A 14,001-nucleotide genomic window follows, 5' to 3' on the forward strand; every position below is an offset into this window, starting at 1 on the left:
TCTAGACCTTTCTATAGCATCAGTTGAGGTTCTTGGGCTTCATTGCATCATGACATTTCCCTCTGGGTATCCCTAGTCCCTTCACCTCCATTCCAAAATGTTTACCCTAAAGGTACCACTTAATAAACACTCTACATATTGAACTCTATCTTAAGAGTTTGCTAACCCTGGGGAACCCAGCCTACAACAATAACCAACTTGAACTCAGTAATATAAAAAAGGAGACTATAACATTTCCAAGTAGGGCTTATTCCAGAAATGCAGGGGTAGTTTAACACTCAAAGATAAATCAATGCAATTCACCTAATTAACAGAAGAAGAGAAAAATCATAGGATTTCTCCATAGATACTGGAAAGTCATTTGTTAAAAATTCAATATCCTTTCAAAATTAAGGGGAAAACCTTCTTAACAAATTATGTAGAGAAGGGAACATCCTTAATCTGATAAGGAATATTTGCCCAATAAAATCTCACAGCAAGCATTATAGGTAATGGTAAAATATTTAAGGCTCCTATCACCCTTCACCCTGAGATCAGGAACACTATAAGGATGCTTTATATTAGTGCTTCTATTAAATCTTACACTAGAGACAGGAACCAATGCAAAAAGACAAGTTAAAAAAATAATAAAGGTATTAAGATTGGAAAAGAAAAAATAAAAATGAAAATATTTGCCAATTACCTGATATAAACTTAAAAGTACAGAAGAATCAACAATAAGAATTAACAAGTAAATTTTCAAGGTTATTGGCCATGTAAAAAAATTGTATTTCCACAAACCAGTAGCAAATAATCAGACAGTAATATTTTTAAAAATGTACATTTACAATAGCATCAGAAATATCAAATACATGTATGGAAGTGTTGAATCACTGTATTGTGCACCCAAAACTAATATAACACTGTATGTTAACTAACTGGAACTAAAATAAAAGCTTTAAGAAAAGGAAACATCAAATAGTAAGGGAAAAAATTAACAGGTGGGCAAGACCAGAAAACTACAAAACACTATTGAGAGAAAAATTTTAAATCCCTAAATAAATGGTGGAATAAAACATTGGAGGATTTGATATAGGGAGTATAGACACTTTTACAAATTGATCTATAGATACAATGCAATACAAATGAAAATCCAGGGTTTTGGTCTTTTAAGTGAAATTTGACAAGCTAATTCATATATTTATATGGAACTCAAAGAGTCAAGAACAGCCAAGACACTCTTGATGTAGAATAAGTTGGGCAGATAAATGGTGCTAAGACTGGGAGTCAAAACTCCTAACATGTGGGGCACTGGCTCAGTCAATGGAGCATGTGACTCTTGATCTTGGGGTTGTAGGTTTGAGCCCCATGTTGGGTATAGAGATTACTTAAGAATAAAATCTTAAAAACAACAACAACAACAACAAAACCTCCTAACATGGCATTCAAGTCCTTCATTATTTAATCTGCCTACCTCTCCACCTCTCCTGCCCTCCCAATGCCCTATTTGTTTCCCCAAATGTGGTATGCTATTCCAATCCCACGCCTTTCCTCTTTCTAGAATTCCTTTCTCCTTTTCTTCACCTGGTTAACTTTAACTTAGTTTTCAAGAGTTGGCTTAGGAATTACTTCCTCCATTATGCTTTCTTTTTATACTTTCAGACTACCTTAGGCACCCCCAACTTTGCATTCCTGTAGCACCAGTATGTACTTCTATGATATGCATTACTTCAACAAATACTTATTGAGCTTCTCCTATGAATTCTAGGTGATGGTATTGGTTATAGCACAGAGTATGCTACATTAAAATTGGCGGGCAACATAACTGCCTCCCCCTGTCTTTAGACTGTGAACTTTCTAGACATCAGGGCCTGTGTCTCATAGCTCTGTATCTTAAGCACCTAGCATAAAGCCTGATCATAGGAAGAGCCTGATAATTGTTTGTTGGATTCATGTATAGTATGGTGGCTTAGTTCTGTGTGGACTTAGCTAAGGCTGGAGCTACTTTTTTCTGAGTTCCTCTTCTTGGGTGGTTCCAGGTTAGACTTTTCCACAAGACAAATTTACATGAGATTGAGAAGGCAGAAGTAAATTAGTAACCATTCTTATGCTCTGAAATTTGGTACAGAACTAGGTACTTTGGCAGCATAGCCATATCGTCACTGAATCTGGCTTACCCTGCTGGTGTGGGGCAGCAACAAGTACTCCAGCTCCTGCAATTCACCCTGCAGGTCTGCAGTAGCAAGTTTGGATGAGGTTTTAGTTTGTCCTCATAGGCTCCAGTTTATCGACTCTATTCCCCCCTTCATATCCATTTCCCTTCCTGGCTGCCAGTTCAGATGACTTCATACCATCACAAGATTCATAAGCAACAGCCTTGTAGAGACAGCTTGCATGGATCCTCCAATAGCAAAAAGTAAAATCCCTATGATAAATCCCTTATTCTATATCTTTCATGCTAGTCTGCTTCTCTGATCAAATACATGCTAAATCATATAGTGTTTGGGACCAGAGGTAGTTCCAGGTACCCACAAAGCCTCAAGAATAGATTCTCTTTAATTTTTTTAGGTGATTTATAATTGATTTTCTGAACTGATGAGATCAAAAGGCACTAATTACTCTGTTTCCAGTGGTAACAGGAATACTCTTAGCCCATGTTAGGTAGTAGCAAACAATTACTTAAGTCATAACCTGTAAGACACCTGTAATAAAGGACAAGATTTGGGGGGAACCAAGTATTTGCTGTCATATAGCATTTTAGTGGGAAGAAAGAATATAGTGTGTTGGTTGGGTGCTTCTAAGTGCACTGGAGAAGGTGGGAAAAGAGATCTGAGTCCACTTATCAGGGTGAATATGTATTGAGGAAAGGAGAATAATCAGAAATTTGGGGGATCAGGATCCTGTGAGGCTACTTTAACATATAAAAATTCTTTTGGAAACTTCCTTTATGTCTACCCGCCAAGATACATGTTGGCAATCATCCCCCAAGCGTCTGGCCCACTGATATACATCTGAAGGGTCTCATGACTAAGGTTTTACTAAACAATAATAAATGACCTTTTCCCAACAATAGCTAGCCCTCTCAAGGTCCTGGAAACTTTGCTTCCAAAATTCCTTAGAGACTTATACTATCCCAAACCCCCTCCTAACTTGAAAATATATAATGGGCCACTCCTCATGACCCTGGTGCAGCTCTTTCTGCCCATGGGTCCTGTCCCCATGCTGTAATAAAACCACCTTTCTACACCAAAAAAGGAGGGGGGGGGGCGCTTGGGTGGCTCAGTCAGTTAAGCGTCTGCCTTCGGCTCGGGTCACGATCCCAGGGTCCTGGGATTGAGCCCCACGTCGGGCTCCCTGCTCAGTGGGGAGCTTTCTTCCCCCCTCCCTCTGCCTGCCACTCCCCCTGCTTGTGCTCTCTCTCTGTGTCAAATCAATCAATCAATCAATCAATCAATCAATCAGTCAGTCAAATCTTTGGGGAATTACTGGATACTAGCTATGAATGACACTAACTGTTAAAGACCCAAAAGACCACTGTGATCTGCCAGTCAGAGTAGGATTTTTTTGTAAGTCAGGTAATCAGTACAGTGTTACCTCAGGTCTATCTCATGGTGGACCAGCAAGTCTTCAATCCCACCCTGTGGTTATTTCTCCAGCTCTAAACACATAGTTGGAATAGATATACTCAGCAACTGGCTGAGTCCCTTGGTTTCATAATCTACAGAGTGAGGACTATTAGGGTAAGAACTAACAAGTAGAAGCCATTAAAACTGTCTCTGCCTACCACACCCCAGCCAAATCAACTGTTAGCTTGTGCAGAAGGCAAGAGCATAGAGAATGAATGACAGTGTATTATCATAAACTTAATCACATCACAACTCCAATTACAGCTGCTCTTCCAGACATAGTTTCATCTTGGAACAAACCAGCATATTCTTTGGTGACAGAGGCACAATGCTCTCTGGGCCTCTTTGGATTTTCAAGGCATTTGGGTTTTCATTTTGGTCCTCATTTGGGTCTAATCCATCTACTGAGTAACCCAAAAACTGCCAGTTTTATGTGGGCTCAGAACAAGAGGAGGCTCTACATCAGGTTCACATGCCTACTATGCAAGCTGCTCAACCACTTAGGCTATATTACCCAACAAATCTAATGGTGCTTGAAGTGTCAGGAGCAAACAGAGAAGCTGCATGGAGCTTCTGTCAGGCCCCTGTTGGTGAATCACAGCATATGCCTTTATGATTTGGGAGTAGAAAAATGCCATTCTCTGCAGGCATTCTCCTTTTGACAAACAGCTTACTGTTGTGCCTCAGTGGAGACCTCCAAGTTACCATGAGACCTTAGTTGCCTCTTGTAAATTGGGTATTATTTGACCCACTAGGACACAAAGTTGGTCCTGCACAGCAGCAGTCTATCATCAGGTGGAAGGTATATATTAGTTCAGACTCAAACAAATCCTGGAAGTACAAGTAAGTTGTATGAGCAAGTGGCCCAGAAGCCCATCACTCTTATTACTGCTACTTTATCGTCTCTCTCCCAACCCACACCTACCATCTCCTGGGGAGTTACCTATGACCTTATCTGAAGAGGAACAAACTCGAGCTCAGTTTACACTATGTAGGCACCACCCAAAAGTTGACAGATGTACCACTCTAGTCTCACTCTGGCTGCCCCTGGAAAAAAGTTGTGAAGAGAAATCCTTCCAGTAGGCAAAACTGTGATCAGTGCTCCTGGTTGTTCATTGTGCCTAAAAGGAGAGATGGCTGGAAGCACAAATCTATATTGATTCATGAGCTTGGCTAATGGTTTGGCTGGATGTTCAGGGACTTGGAAAAATATTTAGAAAAATGGTGACAAGGAGATCTGGGAAGAAATATATGGATGGTCCTTTTCTGAATGGGCAGGGTATGAAGATATTTGTGTTCCACATGAATGTCACAGAGTGACCTCAGCACAGGAGTATGTTAATAATCAGATGGATAAGTTCACCTGTTCTGTAGAAGTCAGATAGCCAGCCTATTTTCCCAGCTAATCTTGTCATCGCCCAGTGTATTCATGAACAAAGTAGCTAGTGACAGGACTGGAGATTATGCGTTGGCCAAGCAACATGGACTTCTACCCACCAAGATTTATCAGCTACAGATATTGCTGAGTGCCCAACCTGTCAAAAGTAGAGATCAACGGTGAGCCCTATTAGGGCACCATTTCCCAGAGGTATCAGCCAGCTTCCAGGTGGTAAAACAATTGCACTGGACTACTTGCATTGAGGGAAAGGGCATATTCTCACCGGAATAGACACTTGCTCTGTACATGGATTTACCATTCCTATCTGCAGCACTTCTGCAAAAACCACTATCGGTGTCTTCTTCTCCATGATTTTCCACACAGCATTGCTTCTGACCAAGGGACTCATTTTACAGATAATGAAGTGTGATAATAGGTTCATGTCATGAAGATCCTGTAGGTCATTCACATCACTGAAGTTTGTGATGGTGAGAGCAAGACGCAGTTTCCAAATTGTCTTCAGGCATTCCAGTTTGTCTTCTTCACAAGTTTATTTGCTTTTGTAGCTTGGAGTTTGTCCTTGGTGACTCTCCTTCATTGTCATATATTCCAGTTTATCCTCATGGGTTCCAGTTTGTCCCTGCTCTCCCTACTTCATGCTCATCTTTTCTCCCTGGTTGCCCGCCCTGATGACTTCATACCCAACAACAGATGCAGAAGCAGCAGCCTTACATAGACTGCTTAGCGAGATCCTACAGTAGCATAATGCCAAATTCCTATAGTAAATCCCTTTTCTTTTATCACTCATAGTGGTTCTGCCTCTCTGACCAAACCCCAACTGATGTAGACAAGCTATATGAGTTACCTATACAGGTTCCAGTGTTTCTGATGTACTAGTTAATTCAGATGACAGGTTTTGTCCTTTTTCTTTTGTTTTGTTTACTTTTAAAAGGTCATCTTTGTTAGTGGCAATCTTCCTTCATCTTTGATCCCGTAATGTGCTCCTTCTGAGCATAATTTAGCATTTCAGGTTCTGATTAATATGGCAATGCATTTCAAAATGCTGGAACTAAAAGTAAACCTAACAAGTGGGGTGTCCCTTTGCCCTAAGACTTCATATGGGTCAGGCAATTCTATGTTTCTGTCCTCACTCAAACTGCCATCCTCTATGTCTGTGCTGATTTATAAAAGACTTTTTTAATGAATATGAAAATGACTATCAGAGTGGGCACAATGGACCCTGCTTAATTATGGCTGGCAGAATATGCAATATACTCAATGCAAAATCAATCTGGTAAAAGATTTTCTGCACAGGTTCTGTCTTCCTCTTGAGCTTAGCTCAACTGTCCCTTGGAGACTGCAGTCAGCAGGAGCAGCCATAGCAATTCCACACATCATTTGGTCAGATGTTTTCTTCTAACACTGTTTTTTATTTTTTTCATTTAAAGAGGAGACAAATAAAACTTTGGGGTCTCAGGGGATGGTGATGGCATTACCACCCCTGCCAGGATGTGGGAGGGCCTCAGGGGATCTATCAGATCCCTGGCTCTAGAGGGATATAATGCTGAGACTAGCTGAACCTCAACTATCCATCCACCTACACTCTCCGAGCAAGCACATAGGTTGCTGGCCTCAATATTCCATCCAGCAGTTTTATCTACCTAGTGTTTAACAGATGCCTCAAGGCCAGGTCCAAGGAATGTTGGGAGCCTCTGCCCAGCCTCTCTCTCTTTTTGCTCCCCGATCATAGTTCATCTTCATATCCTCATGTTGCACTGGGCAGGCTAGATATAGAACAATGAGTCTTCTCCCCAGAGATGTCCATTTCCCAAACCCCAGAACTTGTGAATATGTTAGGTTACATGGCAAAGGGGAATGAAGGTCAAAGATGGAAAGGTTGCTAGTCAGCTAACCTTGAGATAGATTATCCAGATGGGCCCAACCTAACCTCATGGGTCCTTATAAGTAGAAAAGGGTGATAGAAGAGAGGGAACCAGGAAGACGACAGCATGAGAAGGACTTGGCCCAATATTGCTGACTTTGAAAATGGAGGAAGAGGGCCATGAATCAAGGAATATAGACAGCTGCTAGAAGCTGTCAAGAAAATGCCTGGAAAGGCAAGAAAATGGATTCTTCCCTAGAACTTCCAGAAGGAATGCAGGCCTGCCAACACCTCAATTTTAACCCAGTGAGACCAAGTTTGGACTTTCGACATCTCAAAGTTTAAGTATAAATAATAATTTGTAATGTTTTAAGAACCACTAATTTGTTGGTAATTTGTTACAGCAGCAATAGAAAAATGAATACACCAGACACCAGGCTTGTGTCAACATTAAACTATTTCTGTCCTGACTAAATGGCCATTTGGGAGACCTCTTTTCTGGCTTTTCTCTTTCTTCCTCTTGTCTGCTCTGTTTTGTACAAAGTTTGAGTTTTGAAAACCTTTTCATTTTCCCTGTTAAGTATGTTTGCTCAATCTAACTTAGACTTAAGTTCATAACTCTGCTTATAATTTATTTTCATGTACCATTATCTCCCTCTCAGCCTTCCCTCCCTTTACTCAATCTTTCTGTGCTTTTATATGCCCTCTTGCCCCATCCAAAGACCATTGAGATACTCATGCCTTGGTTCCCATGCCAAGATTCAACACATAGCACTGGTACTACTCTACTCCTATATTAAAAATCATATTTCCTCAGTGTAGCTTGCTTACTAAATGTTAGAAAAGCAAGTTGATTAACCTAATTCACAGTAAGTCCCTTTCCTTGAGCTATCTGAGGAGTGCTTACCACTGAGGAAGAAAGAAATGGGATGTGTATGTATGGAGGGGAGGAATGGCATTACAATGTAAAGCTTACTTCCTTTTAGTCCACCAGCAGTGTATGACTGCTGAAACAGATCACTTGTCAGATTCCGGAATGATCTCTTTACCTTAGTGTCCTCTCCAAAACTCTCTCAGACCAGAGAAATTATTTCCCGTGGTCTCATAGACTTCCCAAATGCCATGCTTATTATCCTCCAAATTATTTTCTCCTCTTGTCTTTATATGATACCTAGACTGAAATACCACCTATATTTATTCACATATTTATTCACTGAACAAAAGTCGTTGAGCATCTGCACCATGCAGGCATTGTTAGTAGTTAACCAGTCTTAAATACTTCAAATGAGTAGGTATTTTTCCTGGGGACAAGGGGTAAGGGAAATCTTTTTAAGCAGAAGGAGCTGTATATGAAAAACCACAGTGGCATGAAATAGATTCATATGATTAGGGAACTTAAAACATTTTTCATATGAATGGGGTGTAGAGGTGTATGAGTGTATGGCGGTGGTGGGAGGGATGGCAAGAGATGAAGCTGGAGAAGTTTAAAAGGGGCATCACTGAAAGCCAGACTAAGGTGTTTGTTCTTTGCCCTAAAGGAAATGATAAACTATCAAACAGTATTAAGCAAAGGAATGACATGGTTAAATCTGTAAGTAGGAAAAGTTAGTCTGGCTACAGTGTGGATGATAAATAGGAGGGGGAAATAGTACAAGCAAGAAAATATAAAGTCCAGAAGTAAGGCAGTAGCAGTAGTGATGGAAGGGAAAAAAACAGGTTGGAGAGATATTCTAGAAGTTGGTGAATGATTAGATGTGGAAGGATTAATAAAATGGAGTATCTAAGAGGTCTGCCGAGTGATTAATATGATTAAATCGTTTACAAATATTTACTGAGTGCTCATTATGTGCCAAACATAGAACTGCAAAGATAGAAAAGATGTAAGCCCAGCCCATATGGAACTTACCATCTAACAGAGAAGACAAATAAGCAGAAAATTTTAGTAAAATGTGACATATACTATGCTAAAAGTGTGCATAAATGTAATGGGAATTTTGAAGGGAGGCACATAGCCTAGCCTGGAGTCTCCTAGAGGAAATTATTGCTGACAGTATGTTGTAAAAATAGATGAAGAAAGGTGGGAAAGAAAAGTACAGTAGGTCTAAGTCAGCAGAGTATTTATAGAGAATGATATGTAGTTTAATAGTAGTAGACTGTCCAGAAGTGAGAAATGGTAGGAAATAATGCTTAAGAGTCACGTAGGGATCAAATCATGAAGAACCTTGTAAATCATGGTAAGAATTGACCTTTATTCTATAGATGATGAGTAAGCATTGGAAGTTTTAAATATGGAGGTCTAATGGTCAATTTGTTTTAGAAAGATCATCCTGAGCACCTAAAGTGAGAAGAGCTATTCAGAGGCAGTTGCAGGAGTCCAAACAAGAGGTACCAGGTGCCTAGTCAGAATGGCTAAAATTAACAAGTCAGGAAACGACAGATGTTGGCAGGGATGCGGAGAAAGGGGAACCCTCCTACACTGTTGGTGGGAATGCAAGCTGGTGCAGCCACTCTGGAAAACAGTACGGAGGTTCCTCAAAAAGTTGAAAATAGAGCTACCCTATGGCCCAGCAATTGGCACTACTGGGTATTTACCCCAAAGATACAAATATAGTGATCCGCAGGGGTACGTGCACCCCAATGTTTATAGCAGCCATGTCCACAATAGCCAAACTATAGAAAGAGCCAAGATGTCCATCAACAGATGACTGGATAAAGAAGATGTGGTATATAAAGACACACACACACACACACACACACACACACACACACACACTGGAATATTATGCAACCACCAAAAAATGAGATCTTGCCATTTGCAATGACATGGATGGAACTAGAGGGTATTATGCTAAGTGAAATAAGTCAATCAGAGAAAGACAAGTATCATATGATCTCACTGATATGAGGAATTTGAGAAACAAGACAGAGGATCATAGGGGAAGGGAGGAAAAAATGAAACAAGATAAAACCAGAGAGGGAGACAAACCATAAGAGACTCTTAATATCAGGAAACAAACTGAGGGTTGCTGGAGGGGAGGGGGGTGGGGGGATGGGGGGCTGGGTGATGGACACTGGGGAGGGTATGTGCTATGGTGAGCGCTGTGAATTGTGTAAGACTGATGAATCACAGATCTGTACCTCTGAAACAAATAATAGATTATATGTTAAAAAAAAAAAGAAGATAGTAGGAAGGGAAAAATGAAGAGGGGGAAATCGGAGGGGGAAATGAACCATAAGAGACTATGGATTCTGAGAAACAAACTGAGGGTTCTAGAGGGGAGGGGGTGGGGGGATGTGTTAGCCCGGTGATGGGTACTAAGGAGGGCACCTATTGCATGGAGCACTGGGTGTTATATGCAAACAATGAATCATGGAACAATACATCAAAAACTAATGATGTACTGTATAGTGACTAACATAACATAATAAAATAAAATTCTAAAAAAAATTAATTAATTAATTTTAAAAACGATACTGGGTGCCTGAACTAGGGCAGAGAATAGTTTGGATAGTGAGAAAAAGCCTTGAAAAATGTTTAATAGGTAAAATCGGGAGTACTTGGTGATTGATGACGGGTGGAGAAGGAAAGGGCAGTGAAGAAAGGGAAGGAGTGTGTAGAATCATTGTCAGGTTGCATTATTAGGTGCCTAAATAGGTGATACAATGTGCTGAAATGAGTAGTGGATAATGAGTTCAGTTAGGGTCACATTTGGACTAAGATACTGGAGACATGCAGTCATAAGTTTGGATCTGGAGCTCAGGAGAGGGGACTATCCTATTTCAGATGTCATTGCCATGAAGTTGTAGTTGAAACCATGGGATATGATGATATGATTCAAGAGAAGAATTTAAAAAGAGAAAAACATTGGGCCAAGGAGGGACACTTGAATCCCACCAGTGTTTAAGGAAAAAGAAAAGAAACTAGTAAAGAAAACTGAAAAGGAGTGGCCAGAGAGACAGAGGAAAAAAAACAAACTAGTATCATAGAAGCCCAGGAAATAAAGCATTTTATTTTTTTCATTTTTATTTTTTTCATTTTGTCTTTTTTAAAAGATTTTATTTATTTATTTTACAGAGAGAGAGAGAGAGAACAAGCAGGGGGAGCAGCAGAGAGAGAGGGCGAAAGGGAGAAGCAGGCTCCCCGCTGAGCAGGGAGCCCGACACGGGACTCGATCCCAGGACCCTGGGATCATGACCTGAGCTGAAGGCAGACGCTTAACCAACTGAGCCGCCAAGTTGCCCCTGAAATAAAGTATTTTAAAAGAAGGAGGGAGTGGGAATCAATTTCAAATATAGCAGAGAGATCCAATGAGTTAGAAATAAAGAGTTATCTGTTGTATTTTTCAACTTGGAGATCACTGGCCACCTTGGCAAAAAGACTTTTGAGTTGGTGGTAGGGTGGGGGAGATGGTGTGGTGAGAAGAGCAGCTGAATTACATTGCAATGAGGCGAATGAGGTGGAGAAAACAAGTATAGAATGTTCTTCCAAGAGGCATGGCTTGAAAAGGAAAAGGGAAAATAGGTGATTATTACAAGGAAATTTAAGTTCATGGGAATTTTTGTTTTCCTTTCAAAGAGAATTATTTGAATATAGGTACATATGTGTGTAGACAAAGAGATGAATAGGAAGACAGATAGATAGATGATAGATAGATAGACTGTGGGGAAATTAGAGACAGGGAGCATGAAGACATAGAATAAAGAGTAGCTAACTGGTCCCAGAAGAAGAGCCAATTCACAGTGGGACCAAGAATCAGGATAACAGAATGGACTTGAATGGGAGGGGGAAAAAACACACACCTTCCACTGAAAATGGAAGGAAAAAGAAAGATTGGGTGTAGGTGAAATGTAGTATAGGTGGAAGAATAGTAGCTGGGTAAACTCACATCTGATGGCTTTAACTCTTGATGAACATTATCTGCTGGAGGCTGAGTAAGGGACTTTCAGAGACTAGGAAGATTTGGGGAGAATCACTGAAAGAAATGACAAGCAAAAATGATGGCCAAGAAGTATCAAAGACCCAGGCTGAGATTAAGGGCTATCAATTTGCCCTGAGATTTTCTCTTGTAGTACAAGAGGCTCTAGGACAGGTACAAACAGGCTCTAGGACAAGAGCAGATATGCAGATTATGGGATCATTTCAGATAGTGTTTAGCCAGGAAGATTCAGTGAAAGAAAGAGGCAGTAAATGCTGGTGCCCCTCACTTAGATAGGAGATACATTTTCTCTGACTTGTTCTTTCTCCAAGGAGATAACTTAGAGTAGTAGAAAGGACAACAGATTGAGGTATCAGGGACCAGGGTTCTAGATGTAGCATGTACTATCTCTAAGACCTTGGATAAATCCTTTCCCCTTTCTGGTCCTCAGTTTCTCCATCCAGCCATGATGAGTCTGGACAGTCCTTTCCAGCTATGACATGCTATGACTCTGTGAAGTATATGGTGATTTCCAGAGTTCACATCCAGAAAGTCTGGTAGAATGCAAGTATGTGTGGACATACTGTGCTGCCAAATTCAGACACTGCAGTTTGGCCCAATCCTCTCCTGTCTGACCTCTTCACTGATCCAGACCACCCTTAATCTCTTAAATCTCTGAGCACAAAGATACAGGCACAGGTCACTATAAGGCAACAACCAAAGCACCCAAGGTCTTTCTAGCTAGCATCAATTACATGGCTCAAATCTCACCATGTTTGACATATTCAGAAAGGTAAAAGCACATACATACCCTTTACTCAGGAGCGGAGGGAGGCCAAATGTACCCAATACATTTGTGCTGCCCCAGGCCTCTTAATCCCATGCTTTCAGAGGCATTAAATTCATCCTGAAATTTAAAGTTAGAATGATAATACCCTCAACATTTAGGCGATAAGAAACAGAATGCTTTTCAGGGTTTCTGGCCCCCATGGAATATGTTAAGGCACTTCAAATTTAGTTGACTTGAAATTCTAAACCAAGATGAGGATTAACTTTGAGGTCACATTTCTCTTAAATCACATAAACCCTGTGACAGATTGGAAATATGAAATTTATCTTCTTCAAATGGTTAAAGGACCAGATGTATTCTTTCACCTCTGAAGGGCTGAGGTAAAATTCTGAATGCAAGACTACCACTAGAGCAAGTATTGTGACCTGGGCTGGATTTCAGAATTTACAAATCTTGGATGAAGTATCTGACTGGACTTTTTCAGTATTCTGCCACACAGGCTGGTGTTCTGTAATCTTCCTCAGCCCCGGACCGACATCTGCTCCAAGCCACACCTCTGTCTGGTGCACACATTCACTCATCTGTTTAGTCAGCCAACATTATTATTATGAGTGTATAACATTATATTATGACTGCCTACCGTGTGTTAGGTATTGTGCTCAGGTGTTGAAAATGCAGAAGTAATAAGATACGGTGCTTGCATTGAAGGAGGGCACAGGCTAGTGGTAAAGAGAGGCAGAGAAATATACCATTATATTAAGAGAGAAAATCAATACTAAGCATAGACGGTTAAGACTCAGACCAACCTGGGTTTGAACTGTAGCTCAGCTATTTTTAGCTGTCTGACCTTGGGCAAGTTACACATCTTCTCTTAGTCTTAAATCTCACTATACATTTTCAAAAAGGACAATGTCAGGATTTACTTCAGAGTGCTGTAGTCAGGATTAGAGGTTGGCATATAGCAAATGCTTAATAGAAGTTACAGGCAAGATGGTGCTGCTGGTGTAAGTCTCTCCATTCATCAAGCTCAGCCACAACCCTACCCTGTACCTCAGTGTGGCCTACAAAGCCAAGTGCTACAATTATATGAAATTTTGGGTGGACGAGGAAAAGAAGATAGCAGCCGAGGAGAAAAAGAAGCATGATGAGCAGAAACAGCTTGAGAGAGAACTGGCAGAAGCCCAAGATGACAGCTTACTAAAGTGAGCCTGCCTTCCTCTGGAATGGGTAGACGAATAAAGCTTTCTCTGTTAAGTGACGAGAAAAAAGTGCTTAATAAATGGCAGCTATTGCTATTCTTATTGACAGTGTTATTTACACGGATTTTTCCTGTAGGTATGACTGAAGGAAGGCTCTACCCCCATTTGAGTGGTGCCCTGAGAAGTAAGTTTTCCGATAAAGACAAGAAGGTAAAGGTAATTCCAGAGGAT

The 14,001-nt window shown here is 40.6% G+C and overlaps 1 pseudogene; it reads left to right on the forward strand.

The window, feature by feature from the left end:
• The first annotated feature begins 13,561 nt into the window (after nt 1-13,561).
• On the forward strand, nt 13,562-13,777 carry LOC114224589 (ATP synthase F(0) complex subunit e, mitochondrial pseudogene; annotated as a pseudogene).
• Nucleotides 13,778-14,001: the final 224 nt, after the last annotated feature.

Source organism: Eumetopias jubatus, unplaced genomic scaffold, assembly GCF_037043125.1.
Source record: "Eumetopias jubatus isolate StellerSeaLion01/CBP00866 unplaced genomic scaffold, mEumJub1_p1.0 scaffold_11, whole genome shotgun sequence".
Lineage (NCBI taxonomy): Eukaryota > Metazoa > Chordata > Mammalia > Carnivora > Otariidae > Eumetopias > Eumetopias jubatus.